The sequence below is a fragment of the Arachis ipaensis genome, chromosome B10, assembly GCF_000816755.2.
Source record: "Arachis ipaensis cultivar K30076 chromosome B10, Araip1.1, whole genome shotgun sequence".
Lineage (NCBI taxonomy): Eukaryota > Viridiplantae > Streptophyta > Magnoliopsida > Fabales > Fabaceae > Arachis > Arachis ipaensis.
The window spans coordinates 6,239,732-6,252,408 of record NC_029794.2 but is presented as its reverse complement, the minus strand read 5'-3'; the positions used below and the strand labels follow the sequence as shown (position 1 = coordinate 6,252,408).

Below are 12,677 nucleotides of genomic sequence, written 5' to 3'. Positions count from 1 at the left end.
TCAGGCACGCGTTCATAGGGAATGATGATGATTGTCACGTTCATCTCATTCAGATTGAAGTACGAATGAATATCTTAGAAGCGAAACAAGATGAATTGAATAGAAAACAGTAGTACTTTGCATTAATCTTTGAGGAACAGCAGAGCTCCACACCTTAATCTTTGGAGTGTAGAAACTCTACCGTTGAAAATACATAAGTGAAGAAGGTTCAGGCATGGCCGAGAGGCCAGCCCTCAAACGTGATCTAAGATAGCATACAACTGATCAAAGATATCAAATACAATAGTAGAATGTCCTATTTATAATAAACTAGCTACTAGGGTTTACAGAAGTAAGTAATTGATGCATAAATCCACTTCCGGGGCCCACTTTGGTGTGTGCTTGGGCTGAGCTTGAGTGTTGCACGTGTAGAGGTCCTTCTTGGAGTTGAACGCCAGCATTTGTGCCAGTTTGGGCGTTCAACTCTGGTTTTGGATCCTTTTCTGGCGCTGGACGCCAGAATTGGGCAGAGAGCTGGCGTTGAACGCCAGTTTGCGTCATCTATTCTTTACCAAAGTATGGACTATTATATATTTCTGGAAAGCCCTGGATGTATACTTTCCAACGCAATTGGAAGCGCGCCATTTTGAGTTCTGTAGCTCCAGAAAATCCATTTTGAGTGCAGGAAGGTCAGAATCCAACAGCATTAGCAGTCCTTCTTCAACCTCTGAATTTGATTTTTGTTAAAGTCCCTCAATTTCAGCTAGAAAATACTTGAAATCACAGAAAAATACACAAACTCATAGTAAAGTCCAGAAATGTGAATTTAACATAAAAACTAATGAAAACATCCCTAAAAGTAACTAGATACTACTAAAAACATACTAAAAACAATGCCAAAAAGCGTATAAATTATCCGCTCATCACAACACCAAACTTAAATCGTTGCTTGTCCCCAAGCAACTGAAAATCAAATAGGAAAAAAAGAAGAGAATATACTATAAATTCCAAACTATCAATGAAACATAGCTCCAATCAAATGAGCGGGACTTATAGCTTTTTGTCTCTTGAATAGTTTTGGCATCTCCCTTTATCCATTGAGGTTCAGAATGATTGGCGTCACCCTTGCGTTTTGGTTTTAAGGGTTATTGGATTTTTGCTCTTGCCTCTTGGTTTTAAGAGCTTTGGCTTTTTCTGCTTGCTTTTTTTTTTCTATTTTTTTTTTTGCCATTTTTTTTCTGCAAGCTTTGTTCTTTGCTGCTTTTTCTTGCTTCAAGAATCATTTTTATGATTTTTCAGATTATCAAATAACATGTCTCCTTGTCATCATTCTTTCAAGAGCCAACATATTTAACATTCTTAAACAACAACTTCAAAAGACATATGCACTGTTCAAGCATTCATTCAGAAAACAAGAAGCATTGTCACCACATCAATATAATTAAACTAAGTTCAAGGATAAATTCGAAACTCATGTACTTCTTGTTCTTTTGAATTAAAACATTTTTCATTTAAGAGAGGTGATGGATTCATAGGGCATTCATAACTTTAAGACAAAGTTACTAAATACTAATGATCATATAATGAAGACACAAACATGGATAAGCACTTAACATAGAAAACGAAAAACAGAGAAAGTAAGAATAAGGAATGAATCCACCTTAGTGATGGTGGCATTTCCTTCTTGAGGAACCAATGATGTCCTTGAGCTCTTCTATGTCTCTTCCTTGTCTTTGTTGCTCCTCCCTCATTGCTTTTTGATCTTCTCTAATTTCATGAAGGATGATGGAGTGCTCTTGATGTTCCACCCTTAATTGTCCCATGTTGGAACTCAATTCTCCTAGGGAGGTGTTGATTTGCTCCCAAAAATTCTGTGGAGGAAAGTGCATCCCTTGAGGTATCTCAGGGATTTCTTGATGATGAGCTTCTTCATGTGCCTGTTGAGATCCATGAATGTGCTCTCTTATTTGCTCCATCTTTTTCTTAGTGATGGGCTTGTGAGATGAATCTTTCCATCTCCCATGGCTCAGAGGTGGAAGCAATTGTCTCCCCTTTCCTCTTTCTTGAGGTTTCTCTGGCCTTAGGTGCCATTAATGGTTATGGAAAAACAAAAAGCTTATGCTTTTACCACACCAAACTTAGAATTTTGCTCGCCCTCGAGCAAGAGAAGAAAGAATAGATGAAGAAGAAGAAGAAAATATGGAGGAGATGAAGGAATGTGTGTATGGATGTGAGTGGTGAATGGAAAACAGAAGGGATGACCATGAATGGAGAGAGGGAGGGTGAGGTGGGTGGGGATCCTGTGGGATTCACAGATCCTGAGATGATCCTGTGGTGTCCACAGATCCTGAGGTGTCAAGGATTTGCATCCCTGCACCAAATTAGGCATGTAAAATGCCCTTGCACGCAACTCTGGGCGTTCAGCGCCAGGTTGGTGCCCATTTTGGGCGTTCAACGCCCATTTGTTGCCCATTTCTGGCGTTGAACACCAGAACCATGCTTGTTCTGGGCGTTCAGCGCCAGCTCTTCTCCAGGGTGCAATTCTGGCGTTCAGCGCCCAGATGCTGCCCATTTTGGGCGTTCAGCGCCCAGCTACTGCCCATTTTGGGCGTTCAGCGCCAGAACCATGCTCTGTTCTGGCGTTGAACGCCAGACAGGTGCTTCCTCCAGGGTGTGATTTTTTTTCTGCTGTTTTTGATTCCATTTTCAATTTTTATATTTATTTTGTGACTCCACATAATCATGAACCTATAAAGACATATAACTAAGAAAAATATAGTTAGATAAATAAAAATTGGGTTGCCTCCCAATCACACAGAGCCTTAAAGATCATGGTGCCTATAGTACAAGGTATTATGAACTTTCCAGGATCCTGTCTCTTCTGAGGCAATGTCAGTTGATCCAGATCACTTAGTTCATTGGTGAACAAGGGAGGTTCATCTTCCCAAGTTTCAATGCCAAATAATTTGGTATTCAGCTTCATGATTGCACCAAGGAACTTGCCAGTTTGCTCTTCAGTAACATCCTCATTCTCTTCAGAAGATGAATACTCATCAGAGCTCATGAAGGGCATAAGGAGGTTTAATGGAATCTCTATGGTCTCTAGCTGAGCCTCAGATTCCTTTGGTTCCTCAGAGGGAAACTCCTTATTGATCACTGGATATCCCAGGAGGTCTTCCTCCTTGGGATTCACGTCCTCTCCTTCCCTTACAGGTTCGGCCATGGTGATTAATTCAATGGCCTTGCACTCTCCTTTTGGATTTTCTTCTGTATTGCTTGGGAGAGTACTAGGAGGGATTTCAGTGATCCTTTTACTCAGCTGGCCCACTTGTGCTTCCAAATTTCTAATGGAAGACCTTGTTTCATTCATAAAACTTACAGTGGCCTTGGATAGATCAGAGACTAAGTTTGCTAAATTAGAGGTATTTTGTTCAGAGTTCTATGTCTGTTGCTGAGTAGATGATGGAAAAGGTTTATTATTGTTAAACCTGTTTCTTCCACCCTTATTAAAGCTTTGTTGAGGCTTTTGCTGATCCTTCCATGAGAAATTTGGATGATTTCTCCATGATGAGTTATAGGTGTTTCCATAAGGTTCACCTAAGTAATTTACCTCTGCTATTGCAGGGTTTTCAGGATCATAGGCCTCTTCTTCAGAAGATGCCTCTTGAGTACTGTTGGATGCAGCTTGCGATAAATAGAAGGGGATGAGGGAGAAGAATTTTCGAAAAATATTTTTGAAAAAGAGTCAGTGATTTTCGAAAATGATTTTTGAAAAAGGTTTGAAATTTTCGAAAAATTAAAATTTAAAAATTAAAATAATTAGTTAATTAAAAAGAAATTTTGAAAAAGATGGAGATATTTTCGAAAATTAGAGAGAGAGAGTTAGTTAGGTAGTTTTGAAAAAGATAGGAAACAAACAAAAAGTTGGTTAGTTAGTTGAAACAATTTTGAAAATCAATTTGAAAAGATAAGAAGATAGGAAGTTAGAAAAGATATTTTGAAATCAAATTTTTGAAAAAGATAAGATAAGGAGATATTTTTGAAAAGATATGATTGAAATTAGTTTTGAAAAAGATTTGATTTTTAAAATCACAATTAATGACTTGATTCACAAGAAATCACAAGATATGATTCTAGAACTCAAAGTTTGAATCTTTCTTAACAAGCAAGTAACAAACTTGAAATTTTTGAATCAAAACATTAATTGTTATTGTTATTTTCGAAAATTTGATGAAAAATTAAGAAAAATATTTTTGAAAAATATTTTTGAAATTTTCGAAAATAACTAAGAAAAATGAAAAAGATTTGATTTTTGAAAAAGATTTTGAAAAAGATAGGATTTTTAAAATGAAAATTTGATTTGACTCATAAAAACAACTTGATTTTAAAAAATTTTTGAAAAAGTCATCTCAAATTTTCGAATTTATGAGAGAAAAGAGGGAAAGATATTTTTTTTATTTTTGAATTTTTATGCTGAGAGAGAAAAACACTAAAAATGCTCAATGCATGGAGATTTTAGATCAAAACAATGAATGCATGCAAGAATGCTATGAATGTCAAGATGAACACCAAGAACACTATGAATGTCAAGATGAACACCAAGAACATATTTTTGAAAAATTTTTAATGCAAAGAAAACATGCAGGACACCAAACTTAGAAATCTTTAATGCTTAGGCACTAAGAATTCAAGAATGCATATGAAAAACACCATACAACACAAAACAAAAAATCATCAAGATCAAACAAGAAGACTTACTAAGAACAACTTGAAGATCATGAAGAACACTATGAATGCATGAATTTTCGAAAAATGCAAGATGAATATGCAATTGACACCAAACTTTTAATTTGACTCAAGACTCAAACAAGAAACATGAAATATTTTTTATTTTTATGATTTTATGAATTTTTTTTTTTGTATTTTTTTTAAATTTTTTCGAAAATCATTTTGAAGAAGAAAAATAAGGATTCCAAAATTTTTAATATGAATTCCAGGAATCTTATGCTCTTTAGTCTAAAGCTCCAATCAAAGGGTCAGGCATGGCTTAATAGCCAGCCAAGCTTTAGTATGTAACTCAGACATGACACGTCTAACATGCCCTACAGTCGTATTAGACATGGCTTTACAGCCAGCCATGCTTCATGAAACACTAGAATCCATTCTTAAAAATTCTGAAGAAAAATATATTTTTGAAAACATTTTTTTTAAAATTTTTTCGAAAGCAAGGGAGAAATTTTTGAAAGATTTTTGAAATTTTTTTTTTTGAAAATAAAACAAAAAGAAAATTACCTAATCTGAGCAACAAGATGAACCGTCAGTTGTCCAAACTCGAACAATCCCCGGCAACGGCGCCAAAAATATTATGCCAATACCATGGTTCACAACTCCGTGTAACTGACCAGCAAGTGCACTGGGTCGTCCAAGTAATAAACCTTACGTGAGTAAGGGTCGATCCCACAGAGATTGTTGGTATGAAGCAAGCTATGGTCACCTTGTAAATCTCAGTCAGGCGGATATAAAATAGTTATGGAGTTTTCGAATATAATTAATAAAAAGTAAAGATAGAGATACTTATGTAATTCATTGGTGAGAATTTCAGATAAGTGTATAGAGATGCGTGTGTTCCTCTGAATCTCTGCTTTCCTGCTATCTTCATCCAATCAGTCTTACTCCTTTCCATGGCTGGCTTTATGCAAGGGCATCACCGTTGTCAGTGGCTACATCCCTTCCTCTCAGTGAAAATGGTCAACGCACCCTGTCACGGCACGGCTATTCATCTGTCGGTTCTCGATCATGCTGGAATAGGATTCACCCTCCTTTTGCGTCTGTCACTAACGCCCAACAATCGCGAGTTTGAAGCTCGTCACAGTCATTCAATCATTGAATCCTACTCGGAATACCACGGACAAGGTTTAGACTTTCTGGATTCTCTTGAATGCTGCCATCATTCTAGCTTACACCACGAAGATTCTGATTAAGAGATCTAAGAGATACTCATTCAGTCAAAGGTAGAACGGAAGTGGTTATCAGGCACGCGTTCATAGGGAATGATGATGATTGTCACGTTCATCACATTCAGGTTGAAGTGCGAATGAATATCTTAGAAGCGAAATAAGATGGATTGAATAGAAAAACAGTAGTACTTTGCATTAATCTTTGAGGAACAGCAGAGCTCCACACCTTAATCTATGGAGTGTAGAAACTCTACCGTTGAAAATACATAAGTGAAAAAAGTTCAGGCATGGCCGAGAGGCCAGCCCTCAAACGTGATCTAAGATAGCATACAACTGATCAAAGATATCAAATACAATAGTAGAATGTCCTATTTATAATAAACTAGCTACTAGGGTTTACAGAAGTAAGTAATTGATGCATAAATCCACTTTCGGGGCCCACTTTAGTGTGTGCTTGGGCTGAGCTTGAGTGTTGCACGTGTAGAGGTCCTTCTTGGAGTTGAACGCCAGCATTTGTGCCAGTTTGGGCGTTCAACTCTGGTTTTGGATCCTTTTCTGGCGCTGGACGCCAGAATTGGGCAAAGAGCTGGCGTTGAACGCCAGTTTGCGTCATCTATTCTTTACCAAAGTATGGACTATTATATATTTCTGGAAAGCCCTGGATGTCTACCTTCCAACGCAATTGGAATCGCGCCATTTTGAGTTCTGTAGCTCCAGAAAATCCATTTTGAGTGCAGGGAGGTCAGAATCCAACAGCATCAGCAGTCCTTCTTCAACCTCTGAATCTGATTTTTGCTCAAGTCCCTCAATTTCAGCCAGAAAATACCTGAAATCACAGAAAAACACACAAACTCATAGTAAAGTCCAGAAATGTGAATTTAACATAAAAACTAATGAAAACATCCCTAAAAGTAACTAGATTCTACTAAAAACATACTAAAAACAATGCCAAAAAGCGTATAAATTATCCGCTCATCAGCTGACCTGAAGGGGTAGAGAATGACGTGTCCGTTTTACTTGATGATGTGGACGGGAACAAATTATTAGTGGATAAATTCGTCCTTTAAGTCCAAAATGACGCTGTAAGCTTGACTGAGCCCTATTTCATCAAAATGCATGGTGGAACCCATGGCCGCTGATGGTGCGATCGTCCATGACGAGTGAGGGGGGTTCTTCATGCACAAGACCTGGAGGGAGATCTTCATGCGCTGTTGCAGGAGGATGGGATCGAGATGGGATTGCACCAAAGTGCTTATACGGCGTATATGCCATTCTTTACAAGTCAAGAACAGCAACTAATCCCAATAGAATGTTTCTCAGGTGTCCATTCTTCAAGGTAAGTGACTATTTTGTCAATAGTTGGATGCAAGGTTCTGAAAACTGAACCGGTCATCGAACCGCTCTAGCTACTGGTTTACTGGTTCATAGGTTCAACCGGTTGAATCGTGGTTGAACCGTAAAAACCGTTTTATAATAAAATAATAAATAAAATGTAAATAAACAAAGTGATACTACATAGTGGTACTACATTTATATCGGCCTTCTTGGTAGTAAGACATACATGAACTTCAAATCTCTCTGCATGGTGGTACTACATAGTTTTACATAATCATTTTGACTCTCATACAATGAAATCTTGGACTAGGATGAGTTATTAATGAAGGTAAAATTGACACAAAGAAAGTGTGCTGTACCTTTGATTTCTTTGATCTGCTTTGTTTTTATTTTCTTAATCGAATGATTGTCTTAAACCAATGGCTTGAACCCATTCTTGATGTGAACTAAGTAACTTCTTTCAAATGGACATAACCCTGGTAGTAATTTTAGTTGAAAATATGATCTACCTACCATACAGAACAACAAAAAAAGCAATAACAAAAATGCTGACTAAAAATAAAAATACATATTAAGAACTTATTAATGAAAGTATGAAACCAAATACATGTTGATCCAACAAACTAAACCAAACTAAAAGGAGAAAAACTATGAAGAAAAAGATACAAACTAAACTAAACAAAAAGGAGAGAGAACAAACAATACATACACAAACACACAAAAATCAATTAAATCTAAAATTTTCAGCTCACAAACAGTAATAATGTTCTCATAATTCTTCAACCAATAATACTCAGAATTGAATTTAATTGATAATACCTGCTTCTTTTCTATTTTTTTGATTTTTTTATTCCTGAGAAGCAAGAAATTAGGGTTAGTATCAAAATCCAACATTAAAACTAAAGGAAATAACATTAACTTGCAATCGATTTACCAGGACATGGACAGCAACTCGCACAGACTTGAAAGGTCTGCTTTTTATATCTGCTTCCTATTGAAACTACCGAGATTTATAATGGAAGAAATATTATTAAACAGCAAGTTTATTTCTAACCTGTTGAATTACTCAAAAAAATCACACAGTACAGAAATTTTCATTCAAAAATAGTACACAAACACAGCAGAGCATCCGGTGCTAATCAAGAATCAAATAATCATTCAACTAAAACACAAAACATTCAATAATCATTCAATAATTTCTGAACAGAGCATTAAAAAACCGAATTTAGGGGAGGGTTTGGTGCAAAAAAAGCTTTTTTTCCTCAATTTTTCGAAGTATTTTTTTAATCCAGCAACAAGTAAGAACAACAAAGTTCACAGCTTAACTAACAATAATTATTTAACAAAGTTCACAGTTCAGTTCACAGAAAAATAAAAAAAAAATCACAGTTCACAGTAACCTTTGAACGGGTTTGAACAGAACTTAACTAATAATAATTATAAAAAATTATTCAATTATAGTTTAAAAAAAATTACCTAGAAGCTAAAAGCCTTGAACAGAGCATGCAAGAGGGAGAGACCGAGACAAGGAGCAACTTCGAACAGGCTTTCAAAAGGGACAGTGGCTACGGTGGAACAGAGCTGCCGCCGCTGGAACCGTGGCTGCGCGATGGAGGCTTCCACGTTTGCAAGGGAGCAGCGCGATGGAGGGGTCGGAAGGTTGCGATGGCTGCTGCGCGATGGAGGGGAAGTGAGGGAGAAGGTGGTGGCTGTTTGAAGTTGGAAGTTCCGACGGCGGCGATAGCAGGCGGTGGCTGGATGGAAGTGAGGGAGGACCAAGAGCTCGATGAGAGGAGCTCTGGACTGAGTCTGAGTGTGAGAGAGGCAGAGTTACGATTTTGGAATCTGGAGTTGGGTTAGGGCTGGAGTAGTGGAGTTTTCAAATGACGGCATTTGGATCCGAATTCAAAAAACCGGCCGGGTCACGGTTCGGTTCAATCGACTGGTTTCTGGCCGGTTCGACTTTTCAATAGATTTTTAAAATCAGCGGTTTTAACATTTAACCGATCCATTTTTAGTAACGGTTTACGGTTCGACCGGTTCGATCGTTCGGTCTGAACCAATTTTCAGAACTTTGGTTGGATGAGACTGTAATGTGTATAATTGGGTGATTCTCTGAAAATTTTCTCCAGGTTAAAGAGCAGTACTGCCGGTACTTTGTCTGACTTGATGAACACCTGAAAAAAATTAGGGCCATGAAGTCTCAAGCATTGAGTGTTGTGGATGATGTTGGGGGAGTAGACGTTGAAGATCAACTGCTTCAAAGTCAGGAATTGGGAAAGAAAATGGAAGAGTTGGAGAGGAAACTGTTATGTATTGAGAAGAAAAAAAAATATGAGTTTGTGGCATATTACATTGATTAGTGTAGTTATTATTATTGTTGCTGTATGTTTCTTAAAGTGCTGAAGATGATTTGATGTACATGGTGATGTTGTAATGAAAATTGCCATTGCTAGCTATTTAATAGGAAGTCTATGTTGGACTAAATCCAATTTTGTATGAAGTTTGAACAAGTAAAAAAAACTGCAAATCGTCTATTATATAAGGTAGTAATTCTGCATAGATTATAACCAAAATAGAAACAACAATGTATCTGGCTTAATCCCAAACATATCAGTATAAGTTTTCCACAAAATAACAAAATATCTGGTTGGCATGTAAACAAGTTTGCCAAACTATGATAAGTAGACAGTATTGTTCAATTCATATTAATGACTAGGACAAAAAATAGAAATTCATTCAGTTGTGTTCAGTTTTTCTGATTGTTGGATCCAGGAGTTGGGATGAACATGAAAATTCCTGTGGTTCCATTGCCAGCTTCTTTCAAGGTCTCCTTTGATGGTGCCCCACTAGTGTTGGTGCTTTGAGTCTGGGGATGGATTTGGTAGTGGATTTGAAGGTGGATTTGCACTTGTTCGGAGCCTGACAATTGTTTGCTTGGGTTTGAATTTAGAGGCAGTAGCTGGGATTTTGGGTTGCCCCATTCTTGGCAGCTAGGATGGAGGCTTGAATGGAGTTTTGACTAGAGCAGATGGTATTGTTGCTGAAGCTACTTGAGTAGTGAGTGGTGCAGCAACTGGTGCAGACCCTGATGCTGCTGCCTGATTTTTTGTGTTGGTTAGTAGTCCAGCACCATTATGCAAAAGTAACCAAAATATTCAATTGTTCAAATTCAGGGACAAGAATAAAGTGATTGGCATTATGAGTGTATTGTTTAGGGGGGTCTTACTGGAGACTTTTCTTGCACAGCACTAGTGTCAGCAAAATTTTCACCCTGTGTCTGGTTTTGATCCTATGCAACATAGATCCAGCAAGGTAACCAAATAGACAAATTAGTCCTTAAGAAAGAGATATAATGACATCATAACCACTGACAAAATTTAAAATGTACAAATGTATCCTAATGCATAACAGGAATAACTTACCTCTGGTTGAGGGGCTGATTGTGAAAGGGAAAGCAGCACCAAGGCTTGTGTATTTTCAACGGTCTTCTTAGCTTTTTTCCTTTTTGGTTTCCAGTTTGGGTTACTTGGTGCTCCCTTATAGGTCTTATAGTTATGGCCTTTCTCATTGTACTTGCTACACGTAACTTGAAAGCTTCTCTTAAGCTTGTCCCCTTGAATATGAGCCTCAGCAGGGTCCTTGTTGCGATTGTGTACCTTTGGCCTCCCAATAGGTCGCGTGATGGGTGGTGGAGCAGGCCTGAGCTGCTCAGTGGCAGTCCAAAATTCCTCACTAGGAACTGGTTTTATGCAATGTGCATATGTCTTATGAATGGATTCCATACACACCAGGGATGCACATAATCATCTGGTTGGTCATACCTCTTTCTGATTGCAGCAACAGCGTGAATGCATGGCATGCTTGAATCCAAAACAATTCACATATTACCTAGCGTTATATAAGAACAGATATAAAGAAAATCTTTCAAAATAAACCATGTACCGGTCAGTTGCCAAACATTGCATGAACATGTGTGTTTGATCAAATCCACATTCACTTTGGTCTTCTTTCTGCTAACTTCAAATCTTTTTCTTTCCTTATCTCCAACCCACTCAGCAATCCACCTGTTGCTGGGTTTTATCCACCTCTGTAACCTTTTCTCCTGGACTGGTGCAAGCTTTCCACTATGGTGCTCTAACAGCCTAATATACTTGGTCATTCTCCTCATTAGGTAGCACCTAATTTCTTCACACATAGTCAACACTGGCTTCATTCTCTACTTAACCACTTTTGCATTAAATACTTCGCACATGTTATTAGTTAGGTTATCCACCTTGGGTCCATGGCTGAAAAAAGCCTTAACCCAAGTGGTTGGTTCAAACTTCATCAGATACTCCCATGCCGCCTAATTCACCCCCTTCAGCTTCTCCATGGTCTCTTTGAACTCTGGTTCCGTTGTGCACCTAGCACACTCCCATATTATGTCTCTAATGTGCATATCTTTGAACTATTTATGAAATTCTTTCACATGTGTATGACACAGTTCCGATGATGTGCTCTCGGCATTACCTCCTTTAAGGCTGATAGCAGACACTACAAACACATAATGTTGCAAACACATAATATTGCAAAGCATAAATGCAGTAATTTAATATGCTACACTAATATGCTAACATAATTTACCGAACAAAATAAATCATTAAAAGTCTAACCTTTTGTTGGTCGGACATAAAGTTCCAACCAAATTGACTGGCATCACCCAGATCTTCCTGAAGCAGTATGAGGAACCATTTCTATGATTCCTTCATCTCCGATCTTGCAACTCCATATGCCACTACATAGAATTGGTTATTCGTATCATGTGCCACTGCTGACAGTAGTTGGCCTTCGTGGTATGTCTTCAGAAAAGCTCCATCTAGATGGATGAAAGGCCTAAATCCAGTCTTAAAGCCTTGCTTACAACCCTCAAAGCAGATATATATTTTGTCAAAGACAAGGAGGGATTGAGGGATAGGTTTCACATCAACTCTTGCAGTCGAGCCGGGATTACTCTTAAAGATCTCCATGCCATAGTCTCTGAGCTTCCCATACTGTTCCTTTTCATTTTCCATTATCCTCTCTTTGGCCTCTTTCACTGCCCTGTAAACCATCTTTGGATGCACCACCAGGTTAAACTCTTCTCTAAGAAAGTCAATTTCCTCATTAGTTGTCATATGAGGTTGACTTGCCATTCTCTTCTTCACTTTTTTGCTGATCTAGTGTTGATCAGCAACATTACTACCCAAATCTTTAGCACATGTATGCTCTGCCTTGTAACTCTTTACCTGGAAACATAACAATGTTTTGTTGTACGATAGATATGCCAGCCATGGACAGTCTTCACCCCTGCAGCCAACCTTCACCCTTTTCTTATCATTTTTTATCCACACGAGTTCCCTCCTTTCAGAAATAAATATATCTCTT

General features: G+C 37.8%; 1 long non-coding RNA gene across 1 annotated transcript; it reads right to left on the bottom strand.

The window, feature by feature from the left end:
• LOC110267936 lies at window positions 7,292–8,682 on the bottom strand. Its single transcript, XR_002355915.1, has 3 exons — window positions 8,191–8,682; window positions 8,091–8,124; window positions 7,292–7,747 (listed from the first exon to the last, which is right to left on the bottom strand). It is a non-coding gene; the product is annotated as an uncharacterized LOC110267936 (long non-coding RNA).